Source organism: Erinaceus europaeus, chromosome 23, assembly GCF_950295315.1.
Source record: "Erinaceus europaeus chromosome 23, mEriEur2.1, whole genome shotgun sequence".
NCBI classification, from domain to species: Eukaryota; Metazoa; Chordata; class Mammalia; order Eulipotyphla; family Erinaceidae; genus Erinaceus; species Erinaceus europaeus.
In genome coordinates, this window is record NC_080184.1 from 6,395,163 (window position 1) to 6,408,335 (window position 13,173).

General features: G+C 39.9%; 1 protein-coding gene and 1 long non-coding RNA gene across 6 annotated transcripts in view; both read right to left on the bottom strand.

The window, feature by feature from the left end:
- LOC103127055 (zinc finger protein 709-like) overlaps window positions 1-13,173 on the bottom strand; it is a 1,044,365-nt gene that overhangs the window by 85,065 nt on the left and 946,127 nt on the right. The gene's annotated exons all lie outside the window — the stretch shown is intronic.
- On the bottom strand, window positions 379-6,823 carry LOC132535501 (uncharacterized). The gene is made up of 3 exons (XR_009547292.1): window positions 6,695-6,823; window positions 2,445-2,570; window positions 379-500 (listed from the first exon to the last, which is right to left on the bottom strand). It is a non-coding gene; the product is annotated as an uncharacterized LOC132535501 (long non-coding RNA).

Sequence of the window (13,173 nt, forward strand, 5' to 3'; positions counted from 1 at the left end):
GGTAAAACCTTTGCAACAGTTGCTATGGAAGCTTTCTACCTTGTGCTCTTTCCTTTTCTCCTCCTCCTTTCCTAGCCTTTTCCTATTCTGACTTGAAACATCCATTTCAAAAGATATAAAGGTGTTGTCTCTGATCAATAAAGATGCATTGCATTCCCACTCCGCCATGAGTTCCTGGTACCTCTCCTGTGTCACTGAGTAATCAGCAGCCCAGGTTGGCTCTGGTCGAGTTCGCTCCAACCCAGAGAGAACGTGCTTGGGAAGAAACAACCTCACGCTAGCCTGGCAGAGAAACAGCACCCTCTCTGTCCCAGCCCTTCCCTACATTCGCTAGGAATAGATCAATTATACAGTGATATATTGCCCTCCACTTACCTTTCACAATTTGCAGCTCTTCTCTTCTGCATGCGGTCACCTAATCCATTGTTGAAACCAGAAACATCTGTTTTGCTTTGTGGAACTGCCATTCTACTACTTGAGTGCACTCTTTCTTCTTTTACCTTCATCAATGTTCAGTATAAGGAACACTGTTTATTATTTTATTACTAAAGAAGTTTTCACTTAAACTGCTTTATGATTAGAATTATTTTTATCATTTTAATGAATAAAATTATTTGAACTTATCACTACAGATCACTAGTTGTTTCATAAATTGCTCTCTGAGTTAATGAACATTCCTGAGAGGTCAGTCATGATTTGTGAACTGATTTACATCCATCCACTGTGCACTCCCCAACATTTTCAATCCCCACTGACTAGGAAAGTAGTAGACAGACAGATGCAAACACGATCAGCCAGATTTAAGTGGTGTGATGTTGTGGTGCTTCAGTAACTAAGCACGGAACTCTTCTTGGCTTGATTACTTTTTTCCCGCTTTTCAAATGGTGTTGGGTGCTAGCAAATGTTCAGTTCTGTTTACAAAGACATGAAGCAGTATTTACCACAATAGAAGCCACAGGTCATTACGGTGCTTACCAAGTGTGAGAACAGCATTCCAAAGAATGAGTCTTGTCCCCCCAATCTACATATTCAATAACCATACAAGAGTACAGCCAGATGACAGAAAGCTAATTATAGCCTAAACCAACTCCAGCTAGTGACCTCTTAGTAACACTAGTAACAGAAAGGTCAATGCTAAGAACACCTCATATTATTCACACTTCGTAGAGCACAGTGCTGAATGGTTTTACTAATTAAACTAGCCAGGTTATTTGAAAGTGTCACCATGTTAGTGCAATTTCATGCTATGCGTGATAGAATGGATTCATATAGCATCCATTTTTATAGAATGATATCTCAGCATGCTGTTAGTCTAGAGTTAAGTTTTCTAGAGTTCAGTGACACTTTACACTCAGCATTTTCCTTGAGATTTCAGGATGGAATTGTTCTGATTTTATTTTCAGTTTATTTTATTATTATTTTGTGACAGACTTACTGATGCGTTCAGTACCATTACTGTGAATTCACTGAACCCAGTCATCATCTTACTTCTTCTCCTCCTTCTCTACCTTCTCCTGTCCTCCTGCTGCTACTTCTTGCTCCTCCTCCCACTCCTTACTTCTTCTCCTTTCTCTCTCTTCCTTTTCCCCTTTTTTTTAACAGAGAGATGAAAGAGAAACTGACAATGAGGGAGAGAGAGGGAGACAGAAAAATAGATAGACTGTTAGGAATCTGTCCTGTGCTAAATAGGAATATATGTGGGCTCCAGGTCACATCAGTGGGGTAAACAGATAATTTTATTTCTATACTTTCTAGTTTGGTAGCTACTCTCTGCTCTAATCCAGCATTCTAGCCCTAGTCTCAACTCTGACATTATCTTCCCAAACAATATTCTTAGTCTACCTCTATGTTAGCTTTCACACTCAAGCAAAAATTACTAAAGTCATGTGGCCCCCTGGAACATACCTAAAATAGTCTTCCTATTCAGTGAAGCAAAGAAAAAGAAGAGAGATACCTGCAGTACTGCCCCACCACACATGAAGTGGATGCTTTCCCCATACAGGGGGGGTAGGGACCAGGGATGAGAACCTGGGTCATTTTATCTGCTATCTTGTGTCCACTACTGGGTGTGCCCTTAGTCCCCCACCTTCAATACTTGATTTGTGTCTCTGGCTTTAGGAAAGATGTACAGTTCTCTACAAGGGCCCCCAGAGATGAATCTCTGAATTCTCCTGGAGGGCAGCAGAGGTATGAGTCAGAGGGAGGGCTGGGGTCTCCAGGAACTGGGGGATGGCCTTGCTAGTGAGTCTGTTGCTTTGGAGGCTGAGCTCCAATCAGGTATCTGCTTTCCCAATCTCTGTGGGATGACAGGTCAAAGTGGAGATTAACAGAGATTGTGCCCTGCCTATGTCTTATCAATCCTCCTTCCACACAGTGAATGAGAACACAAATGGCAGTGGTGTTAGCACTGACCCACTCCAAATACTCTGGGAAAAACAACACACCTTTGAGGACTGCTGATATCTTCTAAACACTGAAATTACCCTCTGGAGAAATACCATTCCACTGCCCTTTTCAGTAGCTTGATCCTCATAAGCATTCTTCTTCATCCTGTTCTCACCTTCACATTCCTATAAACACACACAGATTACATTAGAAAAGTTTGTAGATTGTGACTTGAAGCGTTTGATATCCATACTTTTGTGTACCTCATGCAGATACTGCTAGGAAATGATAGGCCAGAATCTTACAAGGAAAGGGAATCTGACAAAGAATGCCAGAAATCAACCTGAAGCAGACCTAGGATAAAAACCATACTGTGGAGGCTAGTCATCCCATTATTGTAGAAGTATTATAGGAAGAGTCAAAAACCAAATTATTAAGCTCCTGGTAGCAAGTGAAAATGTAGAGAAGACATTAGTTAGAAAAGTATATGGCACAGTGTAGAAGGAATCCTAATGGGTGTTCATAAACATTCAGGCTCATATAAAGAAGAAAAAATAATCTGAGACACTCTACTGTTACAACTAAGGGGCCCGGAAAAAATGGAACAAATGTAACAAAGTCAGTGGACAGGGTATATAGTGAATATAGAGGCACAATTTAATGGGATGGAAACATAAAGACAATGCAAAAGATTGGTGAACCCAAGAGCTTCTTTGAAAAGGAAAACAAAAGTAAGAAATCCTTAGTGTCATGAAGATAAAAGAAAAAAACATGTTAAATAATAGACCTATAAATAGAGTGGAAACCAGATCTTACATCTCACAAGAAGCTAATATAAAGAAATATGCTCTTGGGGACCAGGCTGGGTTCAGAGCACATAGTAAAAAGCACAAGGACCGGCACAAGTGTCCTGGATCGAGCTTTGGCTCCCCACCTGCGGGGGGGGGGGGGTCACTTCACAAGTGGTTAAGCAGGCTTGCAGGTGTCTATCTTTCTCTCCCCCTCTCTGTCTTCCCCTCTCCTTTCACCCTCTCTCTGTCCTATGCAAAACAAAAATATTGAAAGAAAAAAAAACAGCACTGCAGCAGTGGATTCATAGTGCAGGCACCAAGGCTCAATAATAACCATGGAGGCAAAGGAAAGAAAAAAAGAGTGGTCCAGGAGATGGCGCAGTGGATAAAGCATTGGACTCTCAAGCATGAGGTACTGAGTTCAATCCCCGGCTGCACATGTACCAGAGTGATACCTGGTTCTTTCTCTCTCCTCCTATCTTTCTCATGAATAAATGAATAAAATATTTTAAAAAAGAAAAGAAAACAATAAATACACTCCTATAAATCCCTCTCTCCACTGTTAATGGTCATCAGACCTTTATCAACTGATCACGAACTAAGAGCACCAACTCCATCTGGAAAGAAAATTAAGAATAGACAAAGAACACTCTGTCAGAACTACACGGCAGGATAGTGTGATGCTTCAGCAGATGACTCTTTCATCACTATCAGGCCACCCCATCAGCTGGGGCCCTCGTCAGGGAGTCCTGAAATTCCCAAACAGGCATGATGGGCCTAGACCTCGAATAAACCCCTCTCTCAACTGTTACCAGTCATTTCTATCAGGAATTACATAATAGAACCCTTTGTGGGTCCCCATAGGACATTGTCCTCAACTTGGATCTACAATGCAAGAGAATGTCCCATCCTCCAAAGGGAGAATGGACAAAATACACTATGCTACACCTGAGGAAGATGAGTCGATATTGAGGCCACTTGGAATGTTTCTACTCATGACGACAGAATGTGAGCTCAGATCTACAGGGATGCAGAGGTCACATAGGCTCCTGAGCCCATCAAATCAATGGGGTTTACAGTCAACAATATTTATAACACTTTCCCATATTAGGGAGTTACTCTCTTCCCTGATCCAGCTTTTTGGTCCTTTTCCAGCCATGGCATCATCTCCCCAGACAATAACTTGGATCCACTTGCATATCAGATTTCAGGCTCAGGAAACAACAACAACAACAACAAAAATACTATAGCCACAGGCCCTTTGGAATATAAGTAAGATATGCCTAAGAACTACTTACAAAATGGAGCTACCTACAAAATGGAAGGAACATCCCCCTCCCACCCGACTCTTCATCTGAACTATTCCAGCCTTTAGGTCCATGATTGGTCAACAATTTGTTTGGCTTTGTATGTTACCTCTCTTTTCAACCACCAGATTCCAGATGTTAGCATGATGCCGACCAGAATTTCCTGGACAGACAACCCCACCAATGTTTCCTGGAGCTCTGCTTCCCCAGAGCCCTTCCCCACTAGAGAAAGAGAGAGGCTGGGAGAATGGATTCACCTGTAGATGCCCATATTCAGTGGGAAAGCAATCACAGAAGTCAGACCATCAGCATCCCACAATGATCTTGGATCCATACTCCCAGAGGGTTAAAGAATAGGAAAGCTATCAGAGGAGGGGGTGGAATACAGATTTCTAGTGGTGGGAATTGTGTGAAGTTTTACCCTTTTTATCCTATGGTTTAGTCAATGTTTCCTTTTTATAAAATAAAAAAAAATTTTTTAAGTGGCATTTACCATATAGAACCAGCTGAATATATAAAGTACTGCTAGTTTAAGAATCAGAAAAAGGGGAGTCGGGCTGTAGCGCAGCAGGTTAAGCGCAGGTGGCGCAAAGCACAAGGACCGGCATATGGATCCCAGTTCTAACCCCGGCTCCACACCTGCAGGGGAGTCGCTTCACAGGTGGTGAAGCAGGTCTGCAGGTGTCTATCTTTCTCTCCTCCTCTCTGTCTTCCCCTCCTCTCTCCATTTCTCTCTGTCATATCCAACAACGATAACAACAATAATAACTACAACAATAAAACAACAAGGGCAACAAACGGGATTAAATTAAATAAAATAAAATTTAAAAAAGAATCAGAAAAAGGATTAATGCCCCCTACGCTTCCCATTAAATAACCATACAGCTGTATAAATAGATGACAGCTAATTCTGCTTTAGCCCCACTGTCAGCTGATAATAGGAACTCTGATGAGGCTGTCTGAGAAGAAAGCAAATGATTAGTCAAATCCTCCTGAGGTGGCATTGCTAGCATTAATTGAAGCCCAAAATGATGGCAGCAACAACTGATAAAAAAAATATCTTATTTCAAATAAAAAAATATAGAGGCAGGGAGAGGTAGAATGACATATTCAAATTACTAAAAATTAAATGTTGTCAAAACACTGCTCCCTTCCATCCTTCCATATCAGGGAGAAATGAAGCTCATTTGCCTTTATCTTGACCTCCACCTATTCTTCCCTTGGTAAGTACTATTGAAAGGAGGTGTACATGGCAAAATCGGGGTGGGTGGGGAGAGAAACAAAGAAATTCAGAATAGACCAGGATGCATCAGCAACAGGAGGCACTAAGAGACAGAAAATGTGAAGACAAGATGGGTAGAATGATGCAATCAAATGCTGGTGAATTAAAATCCACTTGACATACACCAAGGTCACTGCTCAAGAAAACTACTCCATGGTTTTGTTCACAGTCAGAGATAGTGAACTGAAATTTATGTAATTTCAATAATAAAAAAGTGACATTGTGAGAACTACAGTAATTATGGCAGGAGTGGTGGGTGAGTTAAAGAAATTTAGTGAGGTGGCAGTGTAGGAATATGCTCCTGCAATTATGATCTTGTGAACCACTATCAAAAGGCTTAAAAGAAGAGAAAAGGAAAGGAAAGGAAAGGAAAGGAAAGGAAAGGAAAGGAAAGGAAAGGAAAGGAAAGGAAAGGAAAGGAAAGGGAAGGAAAGGAAAGGAAAAGGAAAAAGGAACTGGCCGTGTGTAAAGACCCAGGTTCAGGCCTTTGCAATTCTTAACAGAGTTGACATTTATGAAAAAAGGGATGACAACTAAGGACACATTTAATATTTCACTGTATCTAAACCAATGCACTTTGTAATTAATACAATATATCAACACCGGGCAGTGGCACACTTGCATAAGTGCACATAGTACTAACCGCAAGGGCCCATAAAATACCTGGATTCAAAACCCTGAGAGAAGCTACACAGGCCTGGAAGCAGGTTTCCAGATCTTTCCTTCTACCTCTGTGTCTCCTGCCCCTCTCAATTTCTCTCTGTCCTACTCAATAAAATGGAAAAAATTGGCTGACAGAAGCTGTGGACACCAACTGCCTGCAACCAGCACCAGCAATAACAATGAAGACAATAGTAAATAAATAAATGAATAAATAAGAAAAACACATATACATTTTAAGAAATATGTTTAAGTTATTTTTACTATACCTTGTCATTTTTCCTAAATGATTTAAGAGACCTGGAAAGGATAAATGGACATTTCAGACAAATATAACATTCTTATGGCAAAACATACTATTACTTTGACAAAAACTCTGCATTTAAAAATAATTGGTTAAAAAATTGAAAAACTCAATGACAAGATAAACATTAAATAATAAAAATAAAATTCATAGTATTAATTAAAATATTGCACGTAACACATGTGATAGGCAAAAGAAAAGAAATTCATGTTGATCCATGATTTGATACATATAGGGTTTGGTAGTCATTGTGATTAAGAATCTATTACTGTGTTGCAACAAAATCAATAAAATACCTAGGAGTAAAGCTGACCAAAGAAGTGAAAGACTTGTATACTGAAAACTATGAGTCACTCTTCAAGGAAACAGAAACTGATACCAAGAAATGGAGAGACACCCCATGCTCATGGATTGGAAGAATAAATATTATCAAAATGAATATTCTCCCCAGAGCCAGATACAAATTTAATGCAATACCCATCAAAGTTCCATCAAGCTTCTTTAAGAAAGTAGAACAAAAACTACAATCATTTATCTGGAACCAAAAAACACCTAGAATTGCCAAAACCATATTGAGGAAAAGAAACAGAAATGGAGGCATCATACTCCGAGATCTCAAACTATATTATAAGGCCATCATCACCAAAACAGCCTGGTACTGGAACAAAAACAGGCACACAGACCAGTGGAACAGAATTGAAAGCCCAGACCTAAACCTCCACACCTATGGACATCTAATCTTTGATGATAAGGGGGTCCAAAGTATTACATGGAAGAAGGAGACTCTCTTCAATAAATGGCATTGGGAAAACTAGGTTGTAACATGCAAAAGAATGAAATTGAACCACCTTATCTCACCAGAAACAAAAATGAACTCCAAATGGATCAAAGACCTGGATGTCAGACCGGTAACTATCAAATACTTAGAGGAAAACATTGGTAAAACACTTTCCCACCTAAACCTCAAGGACATCTTTCATGAAACAAACCCAATTGCAAGAAAGACTAAAGCAGAAATAAACCAATGGCACTACAACAAATTGAAAAGCTTCTGCACAGCCAAAGAAACTATCACACAAACAAAGAGACCCCTCACAGAATGGGAGATCTTCACATGCCAAACATCAGAAAAAGACTAATCACCAAAATATACAAAGAACTCATCAAACTTAGCACCAAAAAAAGCAAATTACCCCATCCAAAAATGGGCAGAGGATATGAAAAAGACAGTCACTTCAGAGGAGATACAAAAGGCTAACAAACATAAGAAAAACTGCTGCAGGTCGCTGATTGTCAGGGAAATGCAAATAAATACATTGAGATAGCACCTTACCCCTGTGAGAATGGCATACATCAAAAGGGACAGCAGCAACAAATGTTGGAGAGTCTGTGGGGACAGAGGAACCCTTCTGCACTGCTGGTGGGAATGTCAATTGGTCCAGCCTCTCTGGAGAGTAGTCTAGAGAACTCTCACAAGGCTACACATAGACCTTCCATATGACCCAGTAATTCCTCTCCTGGGGATATACCCCAAGGATTCCATAATGCCCAACCAAAAAGATATGTCTACATCTATGTTTATAGCAGCACAATTCATAATAGTTAAAACCTGGAAGGAATCCAGGTGCCCAACAACAGATGAGTGGCTGAGAAAGCAGTGGTATATATACACAATGGAATACTATGCAGCTATTAAGAACAATGAGCCCACCTTATCTGACCCATCTTGGACAGAGCTAGCAGGAATTATGTTAAGTCAGCTAAGCCAGAAAGATAAAGATGAGTATGGAATGTTCCCACTAATCAACAGAAGTTGAGAAAGAAGAACAGAAAGAGAAACTAAATTGAGAGCAGGGCACCAAAGTAAAAACCCTGAGGTGAAAGGGAGGGTGGCCATTGGCCTTCCTGGCATGACAGGGGGTGGATATGTGGGGTGGGGAGGGGGTTGTTGGTGATGGGACACAGTCTTTTGGTGGTGGGATTGGTGTGTATATACATTTCTATTAAAGTGTAAACATATGAACCACTAATTAATATGAGAGGGGAAAATTGATCATATGTCTAGAACTTCTTAAAACACAGACTGAGTGTTTTTAATACATAGGCTGAGTCTTTGATATGTGGACTCTCTCAAAAGCCTATACAAGGAGAACAGAAGCAACTGGTGGCACCACTATATACTAGATGCTGGGTATTAACAGCAAACCCTAACAAAGGGACTTTTCAAAGTTAACCCAATTACCAAATAATGTGATGACAGCAATAACTATCCATTGTCTTCTTGAACCCTAAGACAACAGGAACCTCACATTTCCACTAGAGAGCCTATATTTCCCCCCCAGTCCTGGAACCTTCGGGTGGGGCCCACTTTCCTGCATGCCGCTCTCAATTCAAATCAAAGAATATTGGATCTGCCAATCACAACCTAATCAACGCAATGAGTGCCACCACAACATGCTTCACTTCAGACTGTGACCAGAGACTTCAAGTGTGAAATGACAACCCTTCAGCTTTATCACTGGAGTGAGACCTTTCCTTTCATAGTATTCTCCAATTCCATTCCAGGTGGTCCACTCCCCAATAAAGTCCCCAAACCTAGATATAGTCCAGGTCCCCTTAGATAGAGCATAGATTCACACGTGCCCATAAACTAGGGGAAAAATACATACCTGAAAGCAGAAGTACACAAGAGCATGCAGGCAATACCCTCCAACACCTCATCTGCACTATTCCAGTCTTTAGGTCCATGATTGTTCAACAATTTGTTTGGCTTTGTATGTTAACTCTCTTTTCAGCCACCAGGTTCCAGATGCCAGCAAGATGCTGACCAGACTTCCCTGGACAGACGACCCCAACAATGTGTACTGGAGCTCCCCTTTCTCAGAGCCCCACAGAACTAGGGAAAGAGAGAGGCAGACTGGGAGTATGAATCAACCAGTCAACACCCATGTTCAGTGGGGAAGCAATTACAGAAGCCAGACTTTCTACCCTCTGCAACCCACAACGACCCTGGATCCATACTCGCAGAGAGATAGAGAGTGGGAAGGCTGTCAGGGGAGGGGATGGGATATGGAGATGGGTTGTGGGAATTGTGTGGAACTGTACCCCTCTTACTCTATGGTTTTGTTAATTTCTCCTTTCTGAAATTAAAAAAAAACTTTAAAAAAATCTATTACTGGAACAACAATTAAGAGAGCATCCAGTATTTACTTTAGGAAACAATTTTCAACATATTTGATAATGTTACACTGTGGGAACTTGCATACAACTACATGCATTACTATAGGTATCTACACATCTTTAATACATTTTAAACTTGTAATGATCTTCAGAGCTTGTTATAACTATGTAGGTTACTAAGTAGAAATTAACTGAAGCAAATTAGCTTGAAAAACTAGTTGTTACATTGTTTTTTAGACTATGTGGATACCAGAGGGAAGAAGACATAATAATTTTGGTGGCAAGTACAGTGAACACACACACACACACACCCCTCTGCATGCATGAAACTACTTTCAGGAAACCTTATAATTTTTAAAAATTGATATTGATGACAATGTGTACACCTAAAAAATAAAATACTCTCTTTGGAAATGACATCCTGATCATGACTGCTAAAGGTGGGCTTTACTGTATCCTCCTATAAGATCAATTTCAAAGAGACATTTATCCAGTTAGAAGAGAACAAATCATTAACAGAGATGGAATCCAAGGCTTACAAAGCTGAAGGAGGTCTACACACCAGTCAAAAAGGCTGACAATGACCATGAACAGAAAGTGGCATTACACTATAGTCAGTAGCATACATGGCATACATACAAGCCCTTGAAAGTTCACCCTCCACTGCTTAAGGTTGCCAACATGTGTGCCCTACCACTTAATGCACACATAATAGAATGTATAAATGCCCTTAGGGGCAGGAGGTGTGTGTGTGTGTGTGTGTGTGTGTGTGTGTGTGTGTGTGTGTGTGTGTGTGTGTGTGTTTGTGTGTGTAACAAAACCCATATTTTCTTTCAGGATTGAGTCACAGAAGTGACACTTTAGGTTAACTAAATACTGGAATGAAACGAAATTTTGAAAGGTGTTCCTTAAATTACATTGATAATGGAGAAACTCTGCCCTTTGTGAATGGGAGGAGTGTGCAGACAGCAATCATGAGGAGATAAGAAAGTGTACCTAAAGTACAACTGGGTTATCAATACAGACATGAAGAGTTGTATACTGTGCATATATGTAACATGGAGCACTTCATTAATCTGCATGTTAGGCTTGGGCAGGAGCCCGCATAATCCTCTCTGTACTGTTCCAGGGTGCCTGTATGTGCTGCAAAAGCAAGCAATCTACTTGCATTTTTAATAAGCTTACTTTCTGAAATATTTTATGTATTTATTTATTATTGGATCGAGAGAGAACTTGAGCAAGGAAGGTGGAGATACAGAGGGAGAGACACAGAAAGACACCTGCAAGCCTGCTTCACAATTGGTTGAGAATAAGCTGACATTTTTAATAAGCTATTTGTCTAACATTTTCAAAAAGCCATACTGTTTATGTATTTGCATGTTCTGACTATCAGGTATAGTTGACAACTATTAGTAAAAGTAGCAGTAGTCACACTAGCAGAAGCCAGACTAAGTAGTGCCCTGGAGGGGGAAAAAGGAAAAGAAGAAGAAAAAAGAAAGAGCGAGAGATATAAGAAAACACAGGGAGAGAAAAAGAAAACAAACAGGAAAACAGAGTCACACAAGATGAAACCTGCACTGGATGTGACACAGTGCGTCAAAGCTAGTGAAGCCGGGCATGGACGAGAAGAGAGGGGACAGAGCCTTGAGCTTCAGGTGTGTGAAGGTGGAACAGGGACATAGCTATGGGAAGATGTGTCCTTCAGAGAACACTCACAGGGAGATGAGAGCCTACATCTACGTGAACAACTCCACTAAAACCTATCAATGGCAGAGTACACAGATGGTATAAATAATGTTATCTCCCTTACCTCATCCTTAGCTAGAACATGAAGGCCAATAACATACATTTAACAAAATTTAAAAGCACAGAATTGTTCATAACAATATTGACACAAACTCATCTTCTTAAAGCAATTTGACAACTATTCTGACATCTTTTCTTTTTAAAAAATATGTTTAATTGACTTACTTTATTTCTAAAGAGGAAACACTGACATCTTTTCTATCCACTTACTCATCAAAGTCCTTATGTTCCTTTGTAATGACTTACTTTTCCTTAGAATATCCCTTCTTGTGGAATGGCACCACCCCATCTTTAGGGTCAGAATGATGACTTTTGGTTTTACATTTTGCCGCTCTGCTCTTTCCTCCCAATTTTTCTTCTCCTACCTTGAATGGAAGTTTGACATAAAGGATTATATTAACTCTTTAAAATATAGTTTTACTGTCAATAGTGAGTTCTTCAGAGAGACGGAAGGAAACACAGAACACAACTCTGGCACATGAAGTGCCAGGCCATGTGTGAACTGATTTAAACTGCTCATGCATGCAAGACATACTCCCACATACTTTGCCACAGATCTTAACATAAAACAGTTATAAGTCTCTAAGGAGGGTCTGAGTGGATGTTTTATTTTATATGTTTAATATCTCCCATACTTGATGAAGAGAACACCTGTTCTCACTTTTCCTCACTGTTTCTGTTGCTTTATAATAATCCCTCTCATCTCAACATACTTATCCAGCCTCTTTACCCTCCGCTTATATTCATGCTTATTACCTTTTATTTCTGATTATACAACCTCCTTTACCTCATGATATTATTTAATTTTACTTAACCTAGCCAATATTGATGTAAACATTAGTCTTGCACACATATACCTGCTGTTTCAGTGTTTATTTCCCTTAACAAATTTCAGGAGTTCCAATTTACTTTTCAAAGATTTTGTCATTATTAAAGGGTCAGAGGATAGTGTGTAAATGAATATAGAAAAGTTTTTTAAAGGCTTACCTTTGCAAATACAGGATTTTCTGAAATGGACTTATTTGATTTACTGGGTGAAATGACATTAAAGAGGTGGACTGGAACTTGAGCTGGTGGCTGCTTGGTGGGCTTATCCATAAACACAGGCCTATCTATGGGCTGAAACATACTGAAGTGAGACTCTACACTTCAACTGGAAGACACACAATTGGGTCAATAATATGCAGTAGAATCCCCCATCTGCTGCTCAATCTCATATATAAACCAGAAAACCTAGTATATCAGCCACAGTACCACCTGCCAGCTCAATAACAGAATCCAGGCTCCATGTACAAGCTGAGTTGTAAAAAAAAGCTACAGCCGTGGCAGTGTGTACAGCAATTTAGAAAACTCCTTAGGAGAGAAATTCAAGAATTTAAACTTAACATGCAGAAACATACTCAAGAATTAAAAGATCACATCACCAGAGAGTTACCAATAACAAAAAGAAGAATAGCA